This window comes from Bufo gargarizans, chromosome 2 (assembly GCF_014858855.1).
Source record: "Bufo gargarizans isolate SCDJY-AF-19 chromosome 2, ASM1485885v1, whole genome shotgun sequence".
Classification (NCBI taxonomy): domain Eukaryota; kingdom Metazoa; phylum Chordata; class Amphibia; order Anura; family Bufonidae; genus Bufo; species Bufo gargarizans.
Window position 1 is genome coordinate 301,020,925 of NC_058081.1, and position 21,769 is coordinate 301,042,693.

The window sequence follows — 21,769 nt, forward strand, 5'->3', positions numbered from 1 at the left end:
TGACTGGATAAGTCTATTCTCTGTTATAGATTGTTTGTTTGTTGCTGTCTTCCCCTGTTGTTCTCCTAGACATGAGTGATGGTGACTAGTGCTCCCATCGGCCTTTCCCCAGTCTAGTCTTGCTAGGGTGACTGAGGGTTTAGGCATCCTGCTCGCCGCACGGGTTCACACCCCGTCTAGGGTATCAGGGCAGACAGGTGCCAGCTTAGGGTTAGTCAGGGGTGGCCGTTCTATCTCCCATCTATAGATAAGGGTCCCCTTTCCCCTCCGTCTGGTACGACACGACTGCTGCTGGGATAGCGGTCGTGACACAACTACTGAACAGCCCATCATGCTGGTATATGGTGAAGAAGATATGGAAACCAAATAATTCAACAAAAGTTCCCCCACCAATTATGATGTCGTACTGAGATAGGGAAAGATGAATCCCAGGGTACTATCATAAGTTTGATTAACCGGGAGTCTACCCAAAAGGGGTAGGTTGTCGCCACTGTGGGTGAAGATTATTGCAAATTGTATTCCCAGGGGTTTACTATGCAGGGAAAGTTCAAGAATCCAAGAGGGGACTGTTATGGAATATAATGGACACTTGTTTGTCACTTATAAAATGGTGTCTGTCCGAGAGACAACCCCCAGTATGCATTCTATGATTGAAACTAATTGCAGCAAAGATTTGAAACTGTCAGGAATTCCTCTGAGTCCATCATAAATATGCCTTAAACTTATTTTCTGTTTACATTACTTTTTGCTAAAAGATCAATCATGTGAGCCCACTCCTCCCACTAATATGGAGGGTATAGAATGTGAAGCCCCCACCTAATAAATTAAAGTTATGCTTTGACCTTATATAGAGTGTCAGTGTTATTTCTCTCACCATGCATGCACATATATATTTATCTATCTAATTTGGAGCAGTGTATCAACCTACCTGACCATTGATCAGAACCAGAACAGCTTGACTGTTAACCAGTTTGATTAAAATGGAAATTCTGCCAAAAAATGAAATTCTAAAATTTTAACTCAATTTTCCATCAATTCTTGTGGAACACCTAAAGGGCTAACAAAGTTTGCAAAATCAGTTTTGAATACCTTGAGGGGTGTTGCTTCTAAAATTAGGTCATTTTTGGGTGGTTTCTATTATGTAAGCATCACAAAGTGACTTCAGACCTAAACTGGTCCTTAAAATTTTTTTATTTTTTTTTCTTAAAAATTTCAAGATTGGCTTTTAAACTTCTAAGCCTTCTAACGTTCCCCAAAAAATAAAATGGTATTCACAAAATGATCCAAACATGAAGCAGAGATATGGGGAATGTAAAGCAATAACTATTTTTGGAGGTATTACTATCTATTATAAAAGTAGAGAAATTGAGATTTGGAAATTTTGAAATTTAGACATTTTTGGTAAATTTGGTATTTTTTTATAAATAAAAATGAAATTTTTTGACTCAATTTTACCACTGTCATGAAATACAATATGTGAAGGGAAACAATCTCAGAATGGCCTGGATAAGTAAAAGCATTTTAAAGTTATTACCACATAAAGTGACATTTGTCAGATTTGCTAAAAATGGCCTGGGCAGAAAGGTAAAAAATGGCCCGGTCCGTGAGGGGTTAAATTTGCATTTTGTTATGAGTTCTGATTCGTTTGTCTAAATTCTGAACCTTATATTATTACAGGTGTTCCCGTTCCTTCGGTCCACTGCAGGCCTTCAACAGATGATCTGGAGGTTGTGGTGGTCTCCGCAAAGTAGGAGGAGAAGGGAGAGTAGTCTGGACCCTCCCAGCATGCGTATGCACCAACCCCATCTGATGTGGGCAAAATGGTGGAGGTGGAGGCCGAAGAGGCCAGTCCCTCGCAGCAGCTGCATCCCCTCCTCACTCCTGATGAGGAAGAAGAGGAGGAGGAGGATGTTACCAGCCCCCGCCAGGAGGGTAAATATGTGCACACAGCAATTTAATTCTGTATCCAAAACATGTACAGAAACAAAGGGCCAACAATGAGGGGACAATACACACCACTGTAATAAAAAATAACACTGGACACCAACTCTGTAATCTACATAAAAACCATTAACTAACCAACAAAATAACTTAATACTCTACAGAACTATCACAAACTAACCAACTAAATAAAATTATACTCTACTGAACTATCACTAACTATCCAACTAAATAACATTATACTCTACTGAACTATCACTAACTAACCAACTATATAATCATCATAAATATAATTAACTAACGAATTGGGATGTGAATCGGGAGTGCTTTAAAAAAAATACTCAACACAATGCACTAATAGTCTTTTAATCTGAATTGCAAGTAATTTTCATTTTTTTTTTATCCTAATAGCACTCATTAAATTAAAAAACAAAATAATACAGCTGCAGCAAGAGGACAAAAAAGCCATGCTGGAGATCAGGGAGCAGCAAAGGAAGATACGGGAGCATCTGGATAAAAAGGTGCAGCAGTTGGAGGAGCCTTAGAGACATATTTGTTCCTCAAAATTGTGAATAAATAGTTTTTACCGTTCTAACGTGTGCTTTCATTTTTTTATATTTTTATGTTTTTGATAAATTTTAACGTATAAGGTCGCAGTAGTGCCCCTTTAGTCTTGGGGCAAACTTATCAGGATCAGGACAGACAGCAGCAGCAGGTAAAAGTAACGGTGAAGTAAAAGGTCTACACATAACTCAGCAGGATCAGGACATACAGTAGCAGCAGCAGGTACATTGTAACGTGTAGTATAAGACCTACACATATGGATGTAGCAGGGTTAACACACCTGCTTTATGAGACATGTTATCTAAACTAAATGCAAATAAATGCATTAAGCAATTGCTTTTCAATGGCTTTTGTTTCAAGATAACGCAATGAGTTAAGAAATTTGAGTTAAGAGTGTGTGTGTTACCCCTGCTACATCTGTAGCTCGGCCAAACTCATCAGGACAGACAGCAGCAGGTAAATGGTAATGGTGTAGTATAAGGCCTACACATAGCTGGGCCAAACTCAGCCAGAACAGACAGGAGCCGGTTCTTTGCTTGTAGCAGGAATTTGTTATCAGGAATGGGCCCCCGCCAGACCGGGGCAACACCAAAAATAAACTTAGACACCTCTGACAGCAGCAGGTTCTTTGTTTGCAGCAGGAATGTGTTCCCAGGAATGGGCCCCACCAGACTGGGACAACACCAAAAATAAACTTAGACACCTCTGATAGCAGCAGGTTCTTCATCTAGAGCAGGATTGTGCTCCCATGCATACAAAATGCTATATTTTCCTTTGAAAATAATTTTTTTCAAAGGCATTCTAAGTTTGTAAAGCCCACAATAAATTAGTACAAAATTAGCTCCACACGCCGCCCGCACTGGTGTGTTTTTAGGCCCAGTCTCCTAGACGTCAACAACCTCCTCAAAAAATTCTTACTCCTCCACCTCGTCCTGAGCCTGGACCTGGTGGAGCAATGTTACCTCTTCTTGCTCGCGCCATCAAGGCACTCTCCCCAGCATCGAGCAGGCGTTCTAGTGTCCTCTCCAGCAGGAACATTGTGGGAAGCACGTCATTGTAGCTGACATGCTGAACACCTTGGTTGCCTGCTTGAATGGGGCCAACGCGTGGTAGACCTGGTGTATCTGCCCCACTCCTTGGTGATGTAGGGGAGTGGGTGTGATGGCCTGGAAGTGCCTTGGTCCAGCTGGTACTCTTTCACCGTCCTTCACTGCTCCCACAACCTCTCCAGCATGTGGAGAGTGGAGTTCCACCATGTCACACTGTCCACAATCAGCCTGTGAGGTGGCAGGCTGTTGTCCTGCTGCAGATTAGATAGGGATGTGGTGGTGGTTGGGGAGCATCAGAAGTGGCTGGCAATCCTCTGCACCCTTTTCACAATGTCGCTCAACCTTGGGTATGTGTGTAGAAACTTCTGTACCACAAGGTTGAGGACATGTGCCATGCAGGGAACGTGTGTTAGACTGCTAGCAAGCATGGAGAGGGACGAGTAGGTTGCTGCCATTGTCACAGACAACCATACCTGCCTTCGGGGTGTCAGCCACTTGTGGAACTGATATTAACCTACAAAAAGGCAGCTCTGTCAAATAAGACAGCTATAGTGACCACTTGTACCACATCCAGAGTAAACTAAAAACCAAACAAGTGGAGTGTTATATCAAAAGATGTCATTTATTATAAAATATAAAAAATGGAGAACAACAGGATGTAATACAGTACACGGAGAAGCACAGGGTAAGTCGAATCAAAAGAACCACCATGAGGCTGCGCAAAGTAATTCACAGATGGGTACGATCAAAAGGTAAGGCTAAAGCTAAGGCTCTGGGAAACCAAAGAGGTATCACATATAATGGTCTCCCCAATAGGGGTATGGTGCACGAAGCACCACAGACGAAATATAGTAACCCAAAGTCGTAGCTAGCATACACGGATTAATATAGGCGTCACAATGAGCCCAATAAGGTAATATAATAATGAAAAATCACTTGGCTGGGATCAAAATAATAAAACTAGTATACGCCTAAGTGCAAGGGACCCAGCGTGGACACATACAGGGGTACCCCACACACAATCTAAAACCGTGCTAAATACAGAACGTACCTGAGGACATGGTGGCAAATTGAATGACAAGCCCTGGGCGCGAGACCTCGACACGCGTTTCACCTCAACGGCTTCGTCAGGAGGTACTATATGATGCATGAGCAGGGTATATATAGAACATGGTAGGGGTGGGGCGATGGACAGAAATTACCTGGATTCGGCACATCTGCGGACCACACAAACGGGCGCGGGAAGCTCCATGATACGCGGCGCCATCTCTCAGCGCATCCACGTCTGCGCACCGCGCATGCGCGGCGGCACTTGCAGACGTCACGGAGCGCGTCAAGATGGCGTCACCCAGCGCATGCGCACCCCGCGACCCCCGTGGAACGCAGGTGAACCGCAATCCGCGGCTCTGAAAGAAACTAGGGGATGGAATTTAATCGCACGATTGCCACAATGCTGCAGGCACACACCTGCTGTATCCCCACCGGGCCCCACGCTCACAGGAAATGTCATATAGGGAAAGGACCATCGATGGGCATATAATATGAATTAAAGGATAATAAGTAGTGACACGATCATAAGTGTAGCAAATAATAACGTGACTTCCTGATATGCACATATAGTGACATATCAGATAGAAAAGTGACATGTAAGGGGTCCATATAAATAGAACCATAATAATGGCTAACTATAACATAACCCTGTAGCTCACACACAGTGATGAATAATAGAAAACGTACGATGTGCTAAGGGTCCATAACAATAGAACCACAGTACCAGTATAGCGATCATACAGATGATCTAGTGGTGTGGTGAATAAAAGAGGAAATCTTATCAGTAAAAACATCACATATATAAAAAAGTGCTATCAGTAAGATACATATAATCATTAGTATGCATAATCCAGAATATGTCCAGTCAGATCATATGGGTCAATATTACCATCTAGGCCGTAATTCACCCATAGTTAAATATATTCTCCGTCTCCTTCTCAAATATGCATGATGATATAGTCTCTCAAATTACAGGACAAATTCATGCAGTCAAAGAGACAGAAGCGTAAAGAACATGTGAGCCTAAAAGATGGATGTGGTAAAACAATTCATACGAATAAAAGAAATCATCCCATTATATTACTAAAAAAAGAATAATACTGTATAAACAGCTGTATAATATAGACCCGCTGTGATAGTGGTAGAGGGTGGGGGCGAACAGGGTGGCACCCCGGGCAGCAAAAGGCAGCCCGCGGAGTCACCCCAGGCACACCCAACCGATTACCCAGCAAAGATAACAAGAGGATACACAAAAGTCCTGAAAACGGAAAGGGGTGACCGGGGTGACACCACCGGCAGTAAAGGCCGCCGGCGGGGTCAGCCGAGACACCCCCAGCCGCCAAGGAAAAGAGCAATGAGAGAAGCAATGTGACCGTGGCAATAGTGGAGTCGGAGCGACCGGGGCGGCACCGCAGACACCAACAGAGCCGTATGCGGGGTCGACCCGGGCCACCACAACCCCACAAGGAAAGGAGGGCCACGGTGAAATTGACCCCGCCCATATGACAACGGGCACATCAGATATCCAACAAGTCCTCCCCAAGAATATAGCAATGTTATAGCAAAGATCTCACTGGCTGAAATATGCCAGACAGATCTATACCCATGTATTCTCGGAGCACCATGTAGTGCCCCGCCGTATATATATATATATATATATATATACTAGGAGTAATAAATATCATGTAAATGTGTTGCTAGGAGGTCTTGACGAACATCCTCTCTTGTGGCGGCCATGTCATCACAATAGGTAGCTCTGTCCATCGTCACCAATTCCACACAGAAATGAATGGCATGATCTCAAAAAGAAAAAAATAATAACAATATTATAGAAAATACAATATAATAAAACTAAAGAAAAAATATATGCCCTGCAATAAAATTCGCGCAATTTTCATAGAAAGGAAGAAAAACTGTTGGATTCATTAAGGCCGTATGGAGTGACGGTATCAAGGTTGACAATCCACCTAGTCTCTCTACGGAGTAGAGCCACTTTAATATTACAGCCTCTAGACCCTAGATGGATTCTGTCAATACCCTTCACCGTCAGTCCCCCTGGATCGGACCCGTGAAACCTGCGGAAATGTCGTGGAACCGCCTGCAGTGACTCCCAATCTCTCTCAGGGATTTCCGCCGCTGCTCGAATCCTACACACATGTTCCAAAACCCGTGTCTTCAAGGCTCTCTTTGTCATACCAACATAAAAAAGATTACATGGGCATGTGATCAGATTTATCACAGCCTCAGTGTTACAATTTATGTTGTGTACGATCTTAAAGTCTTTTCGGCCTGAGGAGTCACTGAAGGCGGTAGAACGAATCATATACCTGCAGGCGGCACATGATCCACAGGAGAAGGACCCCCACTTGGGACCTTTACTGCCAAAAATACCCCCCCTGGGTGTGGGGACATAGTGACTCTTTGTGAGGATGTCACGCAAATTGCGTGACCGCCTCCACGTAATCTGGGGATATGTGGGGAGGCATACCGCCAGATCACCATCTGTGTGAAGCACTGGCCAATGTCTCCTCAGAATGTTCTGAATATACCTCCATTTCGAATTGAAAGGGGTAATAAATCTCACACATGTGTCCCGGTTATCCCTTTTCTGAACTCTACTCACCAACAAGGAGTCTCTAGATGTTTTTTTGGCTCTTTCATAGCCCCGCTGTATGGTATTATATTGATACCCTCTTTCGAGGAATTGTTGTGTCAGCTTGCCGGCTTGTTGTTCGAACTGCTTATCACTGGAGCAGATCCTGCGAGTTCTTAGGAACTGCCCTGTAGGTATCGCCCGAATCGTATTGGGATGGTGAGCAGAGGAGGCGTGGAGAAGGGCATTGACGGCAGTGGACTTCCTGAAAAGATCAGTGGACAATTGACCGTCAGATCCCTTAGTGATCATTATATCCAAGAATTCGACATTCGTAAGACTGTATTTCCAGGTAAGTCTGATATTGCGTGTGTTCTGGTTGAGGCAGGCCAAAAAGTTTTCCAAGGCCGGAATGGTATCTTGCCATAGGAAAAACACATCATCTATATACCTAGACCATAGGAGTGCGGCATCATATCCAGGCGTTTCCTGGACGATCTCTCTCTCCCACAGCCCCAGGAACAAGTTGGCATATGCGGGGGCACACGATGCCCCCATAGCTGTCCCCTGGAGCTGTAGGAAGAGGCGGTCCTTAAATAAAAAATAGTTGTGCGTGAGCATAAATTCTAACAGTGTCAGAATAAACTCAATCATACCATTGTCATAATCTGACATGGTCAAAAAGGATCTGGATGCCCGCACTCCCTGGTCATGGTATATAGACGTGTATAGCGACTCAATGTCGCATGTGACAAGGACCACATCTGGATCAACATGAATCCCATTTAGCCGTCTCAGCATGTCGGTGGTATCCTTAACAAAAGAAGGAAGGGTTTCTACGCTTTTCTGGAGAAAAAAAATCAATAAACCTTCCCACATTGGTGCACAAGCTGCCGATCCCCGAAACGATCGGACGTCCGGGAGGATGGGTGCGGCTCTTGTGCACCTTAGGGAGCAGATATAGGGTGGATTTGACCGGGAAGTCAACTCTCAACCCTTCCATCATTTTAGTAGTAATAATGCACTGATCACAGGCTTCTGCAAGAATATCATCCAACTCATTCTTATAAAGTGTAGTGGGGTCCCTCTCAATTCTACGGTAGCATTCCTTATTATTGAGCTGCCTAAAAACCTCTCTTTCGTACATCTGCACAGGCCATATCACGACATTTCCCCGATTGTCAGCAGGTTTAATCACCACATCTCTCAATTCCTGTAGCTCCCGAAGTGCCTGTCTCTGTGAACGAGTCAGATTGTCTTTTCCAATATGTACATGGTCTATATTTAGATCTTGTTTTACTAATTTCACAAAGACATCCACCGCGGGGCACAATGTTTTAGTGGGGAATGTACGTGAGCGCCTGTGCAGATGTACGGGAGACCTACTGGGCACAGTAGCCATCTGATCCTCTAAAAGGGATTCCAGGTCACAGATCGCCTGCCTCTCAGCCGGCGACATCGAGACAGTCCCATCGTGACCACGACTAAAGTGCTTCTTAAATAGAAGCTTCCGAGCAAACAATTCCAGATCTTTACCTACCTCAAAGTAGTCAAATCTACCCACAGGGGAGAAGGATAGCCCCTTCTGAAGAACTTGCTGTTGTGTTAAAGTGAGACTAATGGTAGAAAGGTTAATTACCTTCAGTTCTGTACTCTCTTCCCTCGGCCATTCCCATTCCAGTGTTTCCGTTTGTGTACTGGGGTACGTAGATTGTACCCTCCCCTTTCGGGATCCGGACCACGTGCCGCGGCCGGGCGTCCTTCTAAAAAAGGCACGCCACATTCTTCTTCAGATGTTGAAGACACCAGAGATTGGGAACGTGAACGGGATTCAGGTCTAGGGTTGGTACGTTGCCACCTAAATACTTTATTCTGCTGGTAATCCCCCAGATCTCTCTGGAATTTTTTGGTTTTAATAGACTGAATCTCACGCTCCCACTTGGCAAGATCTTCCTCCAAATTTTTGTCAAATGATTCCAGTTCTTCCTTAGTCAGGAGTAGCTGGATACCGTCCTTATGGCCGTCAATATCCTTCTCCACAGCCTCCAAAGCTCTACGATCTGCCCCAATGAGCAGCTCAATAAGGGTTTGAGAACATTTAGTGAGGGTTTCCTCCCATTTGGTGGTAAATGTGGGGTCCTCCCCCTCCAATGTGGGAAAGATTTGAACCCTAAGACCTCGTGGTATGATGTTCCTATTTAGGTAATTTTCTAATGCGGCCTTGTTCCACCACAACTTGGTCCGTTTTTTCAGGGCCTCTCTGATCTTAAGCTTAAGTTCCTTGCTATCGCATTTCTCCGTGTCCTGTGCCATAGTATCCCCAAATACTGTTCCCAACTGTGACAACCAATTTTTGTCACGTGCTCGGAAATCCATGTATGAGGAATTGCCTGAAAATATATATAAATACTATTAACCTACAAAAAGGCAGCTCTGTCAACTAAGACAGCTATAGTGACCACTTGTACCACATCCAAAGTAAACTAAAAACCAAACAAGTGGAGTGTTATATCAAAAGATGTCATTTATTATAAAATATAAAAAATGGAGAACAACAGGATGTAATACAGTACACGGAGAAGCACAGGGTAAGTCGAATCAAAAGAACCACCATGAGGCTGCGCAAAGTAATGCACAGATGGGTACGATCAAAAGGTAAGGCTAAAGCTAAGGCTCTGGGAAACCAAAGAAGTATCACATATAATGGTCTCCCCAATAGGGGTATGGTGCACGAAGCACCACAGACGAAATATAGTAACCCAAAGTCGTAGCTAGCATACACGGATTAATATAGGCGTCACAATCAGCCCAATAAGGTAATATAATAATGAAAAATCACTTGGCTTTTTTTTAGTAATATAATGGGATGATTTCTTTTATTCGTATGAATTGTTTTACCACATCCATCTTTTAGGCTCACATGTTCTTTACGCTTCTGTCTCTTTGACTGCATGAATTTGTCCTGTAATTTGAGAGACTATATCATCATGCATATTTGAGAAGGAGACGGAGAATATATTTAACTATGGGTGAATTACGGCCTAGATGGTAATATTGACCCATATGATCTGACTGGACATATTCTGGATTATGCATACTAATGATTATATGTATCTTACTGATAGCACTTTTTTATATATGTGATGTTTTTACTGATAAGATTTCCTCTTTTATTCACCACACCACTAGATCATCTGTATGATCGCTATACTGGTACTGCGGTTCTATTGTTATGGACCCTTAGCACATCGTACGTTTTCTATTATTCATCACTGTGTGTGAGCTACAGGGTTATGTTATAGTTAGCCATTATTATGGTTCTATTTATATGGACCCCTTACATGTCACTTTTCTATCTGATATGTCACTATATGTGCATATCAGGAAGTCACGTTATTATTTGCGACACTTATGATCGTGTCACTACTTATTATCCTTTAATTCATATTATATGCCCATCGATGGTCCTTTGCCTATATGACATTTCCTGTGAGCGTGGGGCCCGGTGGGGATACAGCAGGTGTGTGCCTGCAGCATTGTGGCAATCGTGCGATTAAATTCCATCCCCTAGTTTCTTTCAGAGCCGCGGATTGCGGTTCACCTGCGTTCCACGGGGGTCGCGGGGTGCGCATGCGCTGGGTGACGCCATCTCGACGCGCTCCGTGACGTCTGCAAGTGCCGCCGCGCATGCGCGGTGCGCAGACGTGGATGCGCTGAGAGATGGCGCCGCGTATCATGGAGCTTCCCGCGCCCGTTTGTGTGGTCCGCAGATGTGCCGAATCCAGGTAATTTCTGTCCATCGCCCCACCCCTACCATGTTCTATATATACCCTGCTCATGCATCATATAGTACCTCCTGACGAAGCCGTTGAGGTGAAACGCGCGTCGAGGTCTCGCGCCCAGGGCTTGTCATTCAATTTGCCACCATGCACGGTTTTAGATTGTGTGTGGGGTACCCCTGTATGTGTCCACGCTGGGTCCCTTGCACTTAGGCGTATACTAGTTTTATTATTTTGATCCCAGCCAAGTGATTTTTCATTATTATATTACCTTATTGGGCTGATTGTGACGCCTATATTAATCCGTGTATGCTAGCTACGACTTTGGATTACTATATTTCGTCTGTGGTGCTTCGTGCACCATACCCCTATTGGGGAGACCATTATATGTGATACTTCTTTGGTTTCCCAGAGCCTTAGCTTTAGCCTTACCTTTTGATCGTACCCATCTGTGCATTACTTTGCGCAGCCTCATGGTGGTTCTTTTGATTCGACTTACTCTGTGCTTCTCCGTGTACTGTATTACATCCTGTTGTTCTCCATTTTTTATATTTTATAATAAATGACATCTTTTGATATAACACTCCACTTGTTTGGTTTTTAGTTTACTTGTGGAACTGAGCCTGGAGGGTGGCCAGATCATCATGTCCAGTGTGTCTCCGTTCCCCTAAGCTGACAAACTTTAGCACGGCCTGGCAGTGGACGTGCCCCACACTTGTGTAGCTGTAGAGAGACGCTTGCTCTGACTTAGCAGAGGTGGAGACAGTGGCTTGAGAGAGAGCAGCAGTTCTCCCCTGGACACTCTGAGGCGTCACCACAAACTGAGATGCCGCCACATCTGATGATCCCTCCCCGGCGCCTCAGAGGGACACCAAATGGGTTGTGAAGCTGATGTAGCATCCCTGCCCATGTCTGCTGGTCCAGGCATCCATTGTCAGATGCACCCTGTCACTGATGCCGGACAGCAGTGGAGGTGATAGAGGAGGGTGCAGAGGAGGAAGAAGTCTGGCTGACGGTACCAATACCTCTAGGAGAAGGAGTGGGGGAGTGGGAATACATTGTTAGAAGTGGGTGGGGTGGCTGCAGGACAGTGGCAGGAGCTGCTGTCTCCTGCACACTGCTGCTGGCAGTGCTGTGACCACCCTGCATCTGGTCCCTTTCCCGCCAGTGGTTGACTCTCAGGTGCTGGGTAAGGGCAGTGATACCGAGCCGAGCAACAGACCTCTCTTTCCTCACCCTGGCAGGGTACAGCTGACAGATGGCGATTGTCTGATCGTCTTCTGCCAGGGTGAAGTAAGCCCAAACAGGTGACTTACACACCGACCTCCTGTTACATCGGGTGGTGCTGGCTTGAGCCTGTTCAGGCTCAGTGCACACATGTGGAGGCAGTACCTGTTGCTGCTGCTGCAGCCACCTTCTTCTGCCATTACCAGAGGAACCCCTGCCTCTGGGCTCCCTGGTGACCTGGCACACTGTTTGCCTCGGGTGACTACTTTCCTCATCAATGGTGCTGTCACCTGACAAGAGAGGTGGCACCCATTATTGGTCACTCTCCTCTTCGTCGCCTGCATTGTCAGACCCAAGGTCAACCAGTGGTGGACTGAGGAAAACAGCAGACGTGGAGCCCCTGACCTGGCTCCGCTGTCCCCCGGCTGACGCCTGGGTCTGACTAGGTACAGGGGTCCCGTGGCTGAAACGACCCACACAAGTTGGAGGGGATGTCACTAGGGTACTGACGGATGGTACCACCTCTTCCTCCTCCATCCCTTCCAAAAGGTCCTGACCATCCGGACCTAGCTGCAGCTCACTGATGCTTACACTAATCCCTCCCTAGCACACGAAACCCTAAGACAGTGACACTAAAACAGCAAGTAAAAGACTTTTTTTTTTTTTTTCACAGATGAACGACGATGACAATAATCCCTCCCATGCACACAAAACCCTAAGACAGTGACACTAAAACAGCAAGCAAAATACATATATATATATATATATTTTTTTTTTATAGACGAACGACAATGAAAATAATCCCCCCTAGAAAACGAATCCCTAAGAAAATGACACTAAAACAGCAAGCAAAAGACTTTGGGCCAGATTTATCATGACTCTGACAGCTCACTCCACTTTCACATATGGCTAAAGTCAGTTTTAGCCAAGTCAGATTTATGATCGGCCATTTAAGACTGTAATAAATGTGGTTTGACAGTAGCAGTTTATCCGTCAGTAAGCAGATTTACAAAAGTCGCCCATCTTTACGAAAAAGTCGCACGTTTTTATGAAAAAGTCGCATGTTCTATTAAAAAGTCTCATAAGATAAGCATGGTCCTCACTGGAGTGAAATTGCGACTTTCTTGCGACTTTTTAAATAGTCCCAATAGTAAATCTGTCTAGAGATTCATTTACATAAGAAAACATGCCCACTTTCAGAAAACTGGCGAGTATAGTGCAGAGCAGAAAAAAGTTGCAAATTTGTGCGCAGTTTTTGCGTTTTTGCATTTTTTGGGGACTTTTTCACTCCATTATTCTGACCTGAGCTAATGATAAATCTGGCCCTTTTTTTTTGTTTTCTTCACAGACGAACAACGATGACAATAATCCCTCCCTAGCACATGAATTCCTAAGACAATGACACTAAAACAGCAAGCAAAAGAGTTTTTTTTTTTTTACAGACAAAGGACTATGACAATAACCCCTCCCTAGCACATGAAACCCTAAGACAGTGACACGAAAACAGCAAGCAAAATACATATTTTTTTTTTTACAGACAAACGACGATGACAATAATCCCCCCTAGAAAACGAATCCCTAAGAAAATGACACTAAAACAGCAAGCAAAAGACTTAGTTTTTTTGTTTTCTTCACAGACGAACGACGATGACAATAATCCCTCCCTAGTACACAAATTCCTAAGACAATGACACTAAAACAGAAAGCAAAAGACTTTGTTTTGTTTTTTTCATAGACGAACAATGATGACATTAATCCCTCCCTAGCACACGAAACCCTAAGATAGTAAATCTAAAACAGCAAGCAAAAAACTTTTTATCAGCTACACTATTCACTAACTAAGCTACACTGAATATCTTACAATGTACCTGCTGCTGCTACTGTATGTCCTGATCCTGCTGAGTTATGTGTAGACCTTTTACTTCACTGTTACTTTTACCTGCTGCTGCTGTCTGTCCTGATCCTGATAAGTTTGCCCCAAGACTAAAGGGGCACTACTGCGACCTACAAGAACCTTAACCACTCAGTTATAAAGGGGTATGATAAACTGTGTCATAAAAACCTCATAGTAGTTTCTCATGTAGTAAGTATTCTTATAAAGCAGAAGTATCAATTTATATTTAACTGCAGGTTAACATGCAGCTCTATAGTTTAGTGGTTAAGTTTATTGGCTCTAATGTAGAAGGTTGTAAGGTGAAATCAAGGCAGAAACATTTTAGAAATAGAGGCTAAATAAAATTTTATATTTTTTGTAATAATTGTAAAAAATGTATGGCACAAAATAAATGTTCAATTACTAAATATATATATATATATATATATATATATATATATACAGTACAGACCAAAAGTTTGAACACACCTTCTCATTCAAAGAGTTTTCTTTATTTTATGACTATGAAAATTGTAGATTCACACTGAAGGCATCAAAACTATGAATTAACACATGTGGCATTATATACTTATCAAAAAAGTAGGAAACAACTGAAAATATGTCATATTCTAGGTTCTGCAAAGTAGCCACCTTTTGCTTTGATTACTGCTTTGCACACTCTTGGCATTCTCTTGATGAGCTTCAAGAGGTAGTCACCTGAAATGGTCTTCCAACAGTCTTGAAGGCATTCCCAGAGATGCTTAGCACTTGTTGGCCCTTTTGCCTTCACTCTGTGGTCCCGCTCACCCCAAACCATCTCGATTGGGTTCAGGTCCGGTGACTGTGGAGGCCAGGTCATCTGGCGCAGCACCACTTCATGGTCAAATAGCCCTTACACAGCCTGGAGGTGTGTTTGAGGTCATTTTCCTGTTGAAAAATAAATGATGGTCCAACTAAACGCAAACCGGATGGAATAGCATGCCGCTGCAAGATGCTGTGGTAGCCATGCTGCTTCAGTATGCCTTCAATTTTGAATAAATCCCCAACAGTGTCACCAGCAAAGCACCCCCACACCATCACACCTCCTTCTCCATGCTTCACGGTGGGAACCAGGCATGTAGAGTCCATCCATGAAGGCCTTATTCACACAGTCTCCTCTTAACAGTTGTTCTAGAGATGTGTCTGCTGCTAAAACTCTGCGTGGCATTGACCTGGTCTCTAATCTGAGCTGCTGTTAACCTGCGATTTCTGAGGCTGGTGACTCGGATGAACTTATCCTCCGCAGCAGAGGTGACTCTTGGTCTTCCTTTCCTGGAGCGGTCCTCATGTGAGCCAGTTTCTTTGTAGCGCTTGATGGTTTTTGTGACTGCACTTGGAGACACTTTCAACGTTTTCCCAATTTTTCGGACTGACAGACCTTCATTTCTTAAAGTAATGTTGGCCACTCGTTTTTCTTTACTTAGCTGCTTTTTTCTTGCCATAATACAAATTCTAACAGTCTATTCAGTAGGACTATCAGCTGTCTGACGCCAGACTGCCCTGCCGTTTCCCATGGTATAAGCCATACGGATGGGGCCACCCCTTGCGGGGATAGGACCCCGTATTAGGAGGTTACCTTAGGTTATAATAGGCCAAGTAGGGCATTAACAGGGTCAGACTTTCCCTTTGGCCCTTTGGCATCAAGGTACAACCGACTGGAGGATGCATTCAAGTACAAGAATCTCCTTCCCGCGCCCTGTGCATTGGATCACAGGGTCCTGACGTTTACCACCGGTAAGCTAGGTCATTGTTCTGTGTCCACAGACTCATCTGCTGTAAAGACAGCGTCCTGACAGCACCCCAAAAAGCCCTTTTCAGGGCTGGTACATCAGTGTGCTTTTTTTATTTTTATTTTTTAATATATATGTATATATATATATATATATATATATATATATTGCAGTTGCCTGGCTGCCCGTGTGTGAGAGGCTGCAGGCTCAGTCACAGACAGCACTGTGTGCGCAGTGCACACCATGCATACAGAGTGTGACAGAAAATACCTTGCAGATACAAAAAATTATATTTAATATTTTTCTGCGACATAATCATATTTGCAAGCCCGTGTGTGTTAGGCCCACACAGACTGTATTGTGGCCGCTGGCTAGTGGCTAGGCCTCCACTCATACCGTTACAGGGTGTCATTCACTCAAAAACCTTGCAGATAAAAAAATTACATTAAAAAATTTTCTGTGATATAATCACATTTGCAAGCCCGTGTGTGTGTCAGTGCCCACACATACTGTATTGTGGCCACTGGCTAGGCCTCCACTCATACCGTTACAGGGTGTCATTCACTCAAATACCTTGCAGATAAAAAATAATTCTATAAAATTATTTCTGTAATTTTATCAGGCAGAGGCAGGACACCCCGCAGGGGCCGTCGTGGTCGTGGTGCTGTGATTTCCACTGGCCCTGGAATAATGCCCAGTGTTCAGAGGCCACGTACCCTGAACCCAAAAAATTCTGAGAAAATAGTTGACTGGCTTACACAGGACACCCAATCTTCAACAGCTTGCGCTAAGAACCTTGACGCACCATCCTCCTGCAGCTCAGCTTTGGTCACCACTCTCCCGCCCGTCACCACCACCAACTACCACCACAGCCACCTCAGCCGCTTCACTTGATCCCTCAGAGGAGTTATTTACACATCAGTTGTATGAAATTAGTGATGCACAACCATTATTGCCAGGGGATGTAGATAACAGGGATATGTCTCAGTCAGGCAGCATTACACACATGGACGTATAGTGTGATGATGATGATGATGATGATGTTGTACCCGCTGCTGCTTCCTTTGCTGAGGTGTCAGATACAAGTGAAGTGGTTGATGATGACGATGTGTCTGTGGATGCCACGTGGGTGCCTGCTCGAAGAGAAGAAGAAGAGGGGGAAAGTTCAGAAGGGGAGACAGAGAGAAGGAGGAGAGGAGTTGGAAGCAGTGGCACAGTCAGACAGCATGTATCAGCACCCGGGGTCAGCCAGACAGCACGCCAATCAACACATGCTGTTGCCACCACCATAATGCCGTCATTGCAAAGCTCAGCAGTGTGGCATTTTTTTTTTGTGTGTCTGCCTCTGACAACAGTGATGCCACTTGCAACCTGTGCCAAAAGAAACTGAGTCGTGGGAAATCCAACACCCACCTCGGTACAACTGCTTTGCGAAGGCACATGATCGCACATCACAAACGCCTATGGGATCAACACATGATGACGAGCAGAAGCAGCACACAAGCTCAAAGCCACCATCTTTCTCCTGGTCCAGCATCTTCAACCACTGCTGTCCTCCTTGCCCCCTCTCAACCACCCGCCACTCCGCCTCTCACCTTCAGCAGTTCCATCTCATCTGCCCACAGTCAGGTGTCTGTAAAGGAAATGTTTGAGCGTAAGAAGCCAATGTCACAGAGTCACCCCCTTGCCCGGGGTCTGACAGCTGGCTTGATGGAACTCTTAGCCCGCCAGCGTTTACCATACCAGCTGGTGGAGTCTGAGGCCTTCAAAAAATTTGTCGCTATTGGGACACCACAGTGGAAGGTACCCAGACAATTTTGTTTTCAAATAAGGCAATTCCAAACCTCCAATCAGTGATTGAAAAGGAAGTCATGGCAACTCTGGCATGCAGTGTTGGGGCAAGGGTACATCTGACCACTGATACCTGGTCTGAAAAGCACGGTCAGGGCAGGTATATCACTTACACTGCACATTGGGTCAACCTGCTGACGGCTGCCAAGCATGGAATGCGTGGCTCTGCAGCGGAGTTGGTGACACCGACACGACTTGTAGGCAGGCATACTGCCACCTCTTCTACTCATCCTACTCCATCCTCTTCCATAACCTCCTCGGCTGAGTCCTCCTCTGCTGCGCTGTCTGGCTGCACATCAACTGAATCCCCCCAGCTCCCCAGGGGCTATTCCGCATCCCGGATACAACAGTGTCAAGCTGTCTTGGGGTTGACTTGCCTGAAAGCAGAGAGGCACACCAGACCAGCACTCCTGTCCGCCCTGAACGCACAGGTGGATCAGTGGCTGACCCCGCACCAACTGGAGATCGGCAAAGTGGTGTGTGACAATGGAAGCAATTTGTTGGCGGCATTGAATTTGTATGGCACATGCGTTGAATCTCATCGTACAACGCTTTGTGTCTAAGTACCCAGGTTTACAGGACGTCCTCAAGCAGGCCAGGAAGGTGTGTGGCCATTTCAGGCGTTCCTACACGGCCATGGTGCACTTTGCAGACATTCAGCGCCGAAACAACATGTCAGTGAGGCGCTTGATTTGCGACAGCCCGACATGTTGGAATTCAACACTCCTAATGTTCGACCGCCTGCTCCAACAAGAAGAAGCCGTCAACGAGTATTTGTATGACCGGGGTGCTAGGACAGCATCTGCGGAGCTGGGAATTTTTTTGCCACATTACTGGATGCTCATGCGCAATGCCTGTAGGCTCATGCGTCCTTTTGAGGAGGTGACAAAGCTAGTCAGTCGCACCGAAGGCACCATCAGAGACCTCATCCCATTTGTTTTCTACCTGCAGCATGCCCTGCGAAGAGTGCTGGATCAGGCTGTAGATGAGCGTGATGAGGAAGAGTTGTGGTCACCATCACCACCAGAAACAGCCTTGTCATCATCGCTTGCCGGACCTGCGGCAACGCTGCAAGAGGAGTATGAGGAAGAGGAGTCAGAGGAAGAATGTGGCTTTGAGGAGGAGGAAGACCAACCACAGCAGGCATCCCAGGGTGCTTGTTGTTGTCACCTATCTGGGACCTGTGGTGTTGTACGTGGCTGGGGGGAAGAACAGACCGTCAATGAGATCAGTGAGGAGGAGGAACAGGAAATGAGTAGCTCGGCATTCAACCTTGTGCAAATGGGGTCTTTCATGCTGTCATGTCTGTTGAGGGACCCTCGTATAAAAAGGATGAAGGAGAACGACCTGTACTGGGTGGCCACGCTACTAGACCCCCGGTATAAGCAAAGTGGCGGAAATGTTACCAAATTACCGGAAGTCAGAAAGGATGCAGCAGTTCAAAACCAAACTAAAAAATATGCTTTGCACAGCTTATAAGGGGGATGTCACAGCACAACAGGAATCTAACAGGGGAAGAGGGGAAAGTAATCCTCCTCCTACCATGACCACGGCGACAAGGACAGGACGATTTACAGATGTGTTGTTGATGGAGGACATGCAGAGCTTTTTCAGTCCTACACATCGCCACAGCCCTTCGGGATCCAGCCTTAGAGAACGACTCGACCGACAGGTAGCAGACTACCTCGCCTTAACTGCAGATATCGGCACTCTGAGGAGCGATGAACCCCTTGACTACTGGGTGTGCAGGCTTGACCTGTGGCCTGAACTATCCCAGTTTGCGATAGAACTTCTGGCCTGCCCCGTTTCAAGTGTCCTGTCAGAAAGGACCCTCAGTGCAGCAGGAGGCATTGTCACTGATAAAAGAAATCACCTCACCTTCATTAAGATGAATGAGGCATGGATCCCGAAGGGACTGACAGTAGGGGATACATTTGACTAACAAAAGGCCTGATGACATGCCTTGGCCTCAAAATGGTCCCCACACTGCTGTATTTAATGTCTTCATACAGGATGACTTTCGTGAATTCTCCACCACCAACTAGGGTTCAAGTCGCAATGTTTTAGTCACCTTTCTGCCTGGAAAACATCAATTTTCCCAGCCACTGCTACAGCAGCGGCTGCAACAATACCTAATTTTTCAGGCATGTGTACATGCCTAATTTTTCTGGCCTCTAGTGCTGCACTGTGGCTGCAAAAACAAAACAAAAAAAAAGGCACATACATGTGTCAATTCCCCTTCATGATCGGCACCTTGTTGTGGTGAAGGGGCTTGCGTATCACAATGAAGCGATCATTACCTCTATGAGTGTGTTGGCAATGTTGCCACACCCCAGATAAGGCCGTTGTTTCATTATGATCAGACTAAAAGCGATCGGCTGGATAATTTTTCATGGAAAAAACATTTTTTTTTTAAAGTTGTATGGGTTTTTAATACATAAATAAAAAAAGTCTCTTAATAGTTTATTAGAAATAATGCAGACAATTTGAAAAATCCCCATCAATTCCAATACAAATCAAGTACAGAGCTCAGAACAAAATTATTTCAGGAAGTCGTTAATTCGACAATGATTAATCAATTCGACACACATCCCCGGATAGGGGACGTAACAGGGATTAAACTGATGAGAATAGTACTACAGAAAATACCACTCATATCGGGTGTGACAGTAAATTGCACGGCGCAGACGCAGTGACCGTGGCGTGGATTAAAACAAAGGGGAGAGAGCCAGCGTTTTTTTAACCATCTCCCCGTTCGAAAAATCAATTTAATAAATGGACCCCAGATTGGGGACGTTACGTAACAGGGATTAAACTGATGAAAATAGTACTACAGAAAATACCACTCATATTGGGTGTGACAGTAAATTGCACGGCGTAGACGCAGTGACCGTGGCGTGAATTTAAACAAAGGGGAGGGAGCCAGCGTTTTTTTAACCATCTCCTCATTCAAAAAATCAATTCAATTCGCCTTTCGGGGACCCTTGGTGTTGTACGTGGCTGGGTGGACGAAGAAACGTTCAATGACATCCACGGGACATGGCTAGCTTGGTATCCAACCTTGTGCAAATGGGAAGTTTGCTGTTGGGCAAATGGAATGTTTGCGGTTGTTTGCGGTGCATTAAAAGGGGAGTTTGGTCTGTCAATGTCTGTGAAGTGGGCGTAACACTTACACTACCTGATCGATACAACATCATACCTGATTCTATGCACACACTGGATGTTTTAAACCACGTTGTTCAAAAAAAAAATAGGATTGTTAGGTGATTTATGCCCTTTATGAATTAAAATCCAACTCTGCGTCAACTATGTAATTTTCCATGGGAGTTTTGCCATGGATCCCCCTCCAGCATGCCACAGTCCAGGTGTTAGTCCCCTTGAAACAACTTTTCCATCACTACTGTGGATAGAAAGAGTCCCTGTGGGTTTTAAAATTCACCTGCCTATTGAAGTCAATGGCGGTTCGCCCGTTCGCGAACATTTGCAGAAATTCGCATTCGCCATTCGTGAATGGAAAATTTTATGTTTGCGACATCTCTACTTGTTGGCCCTTTTGCCTTCACTCTGCGGTCCAGCTCACCCCAAACTATCTCGATTGGGCTCAGGTCCGGTGACTGTGGAGGCCAGGTCATCTGGCGCAGCACCCTATCACTCTCCTTCATGGTCAAATAGCCCTTACACAGCCTGGAGGTGTGTTTGGGGTCATTGTCCTGTTGAAAAATAAATGATGGTCCAACTAAACGCAAACCGGATGGAATAGCATGCCGCTGCAAGATGCTGTGGTAGCCATGCTGGTTCAGTATGCCTTCAATTTTGAATAAATCCCCAACAGTGTCACCAGCAAAGTACCCCCACACCATCACACCTCCTCCTCCATGCTTCACGGTGGGAACCAGGCATGTAGAGTCCATCCGTTCACCTTTTCTGCGTCGCACAAAGACACGGTGGTTGGAACCAAAGATCTCAAATTTGGACTCATCAGACCAAAGAACAGATTTCCACTGGTCTAATGTACATTCCTTGTGTTCTTTAACCCTAACAAGTCTCTTCTGCTTGTTGCCTGTCCTTAGCAG

The 21,769-nt window shown here is 45.1% G+C and overlaps 1 long non-coding RNA gene across 1 annotated transcript in view; it reads left to right on the top strand.

The window, feature by feature from the left end:
* LOC122927704 overlaps positions 1-2,482 on the top strand; it is a 53,410-nt gene extending 50,928 nt beyond the window's left edge. Inside the window, exons 2-3 of the long non-coding RNA XR_006387815.1 lie at positions 1,678-1,932; positions 2,353-2,482. This is a non-coding gene — a long non-coding RNA (uncharacterized LOC122927704). The remainder of the gene's footprint in view (positions 1-1,677; positions 1,933-2,352) is intronic.
* Positions 2,483-21,769: the final 19,287 nt, after the last annotated feature.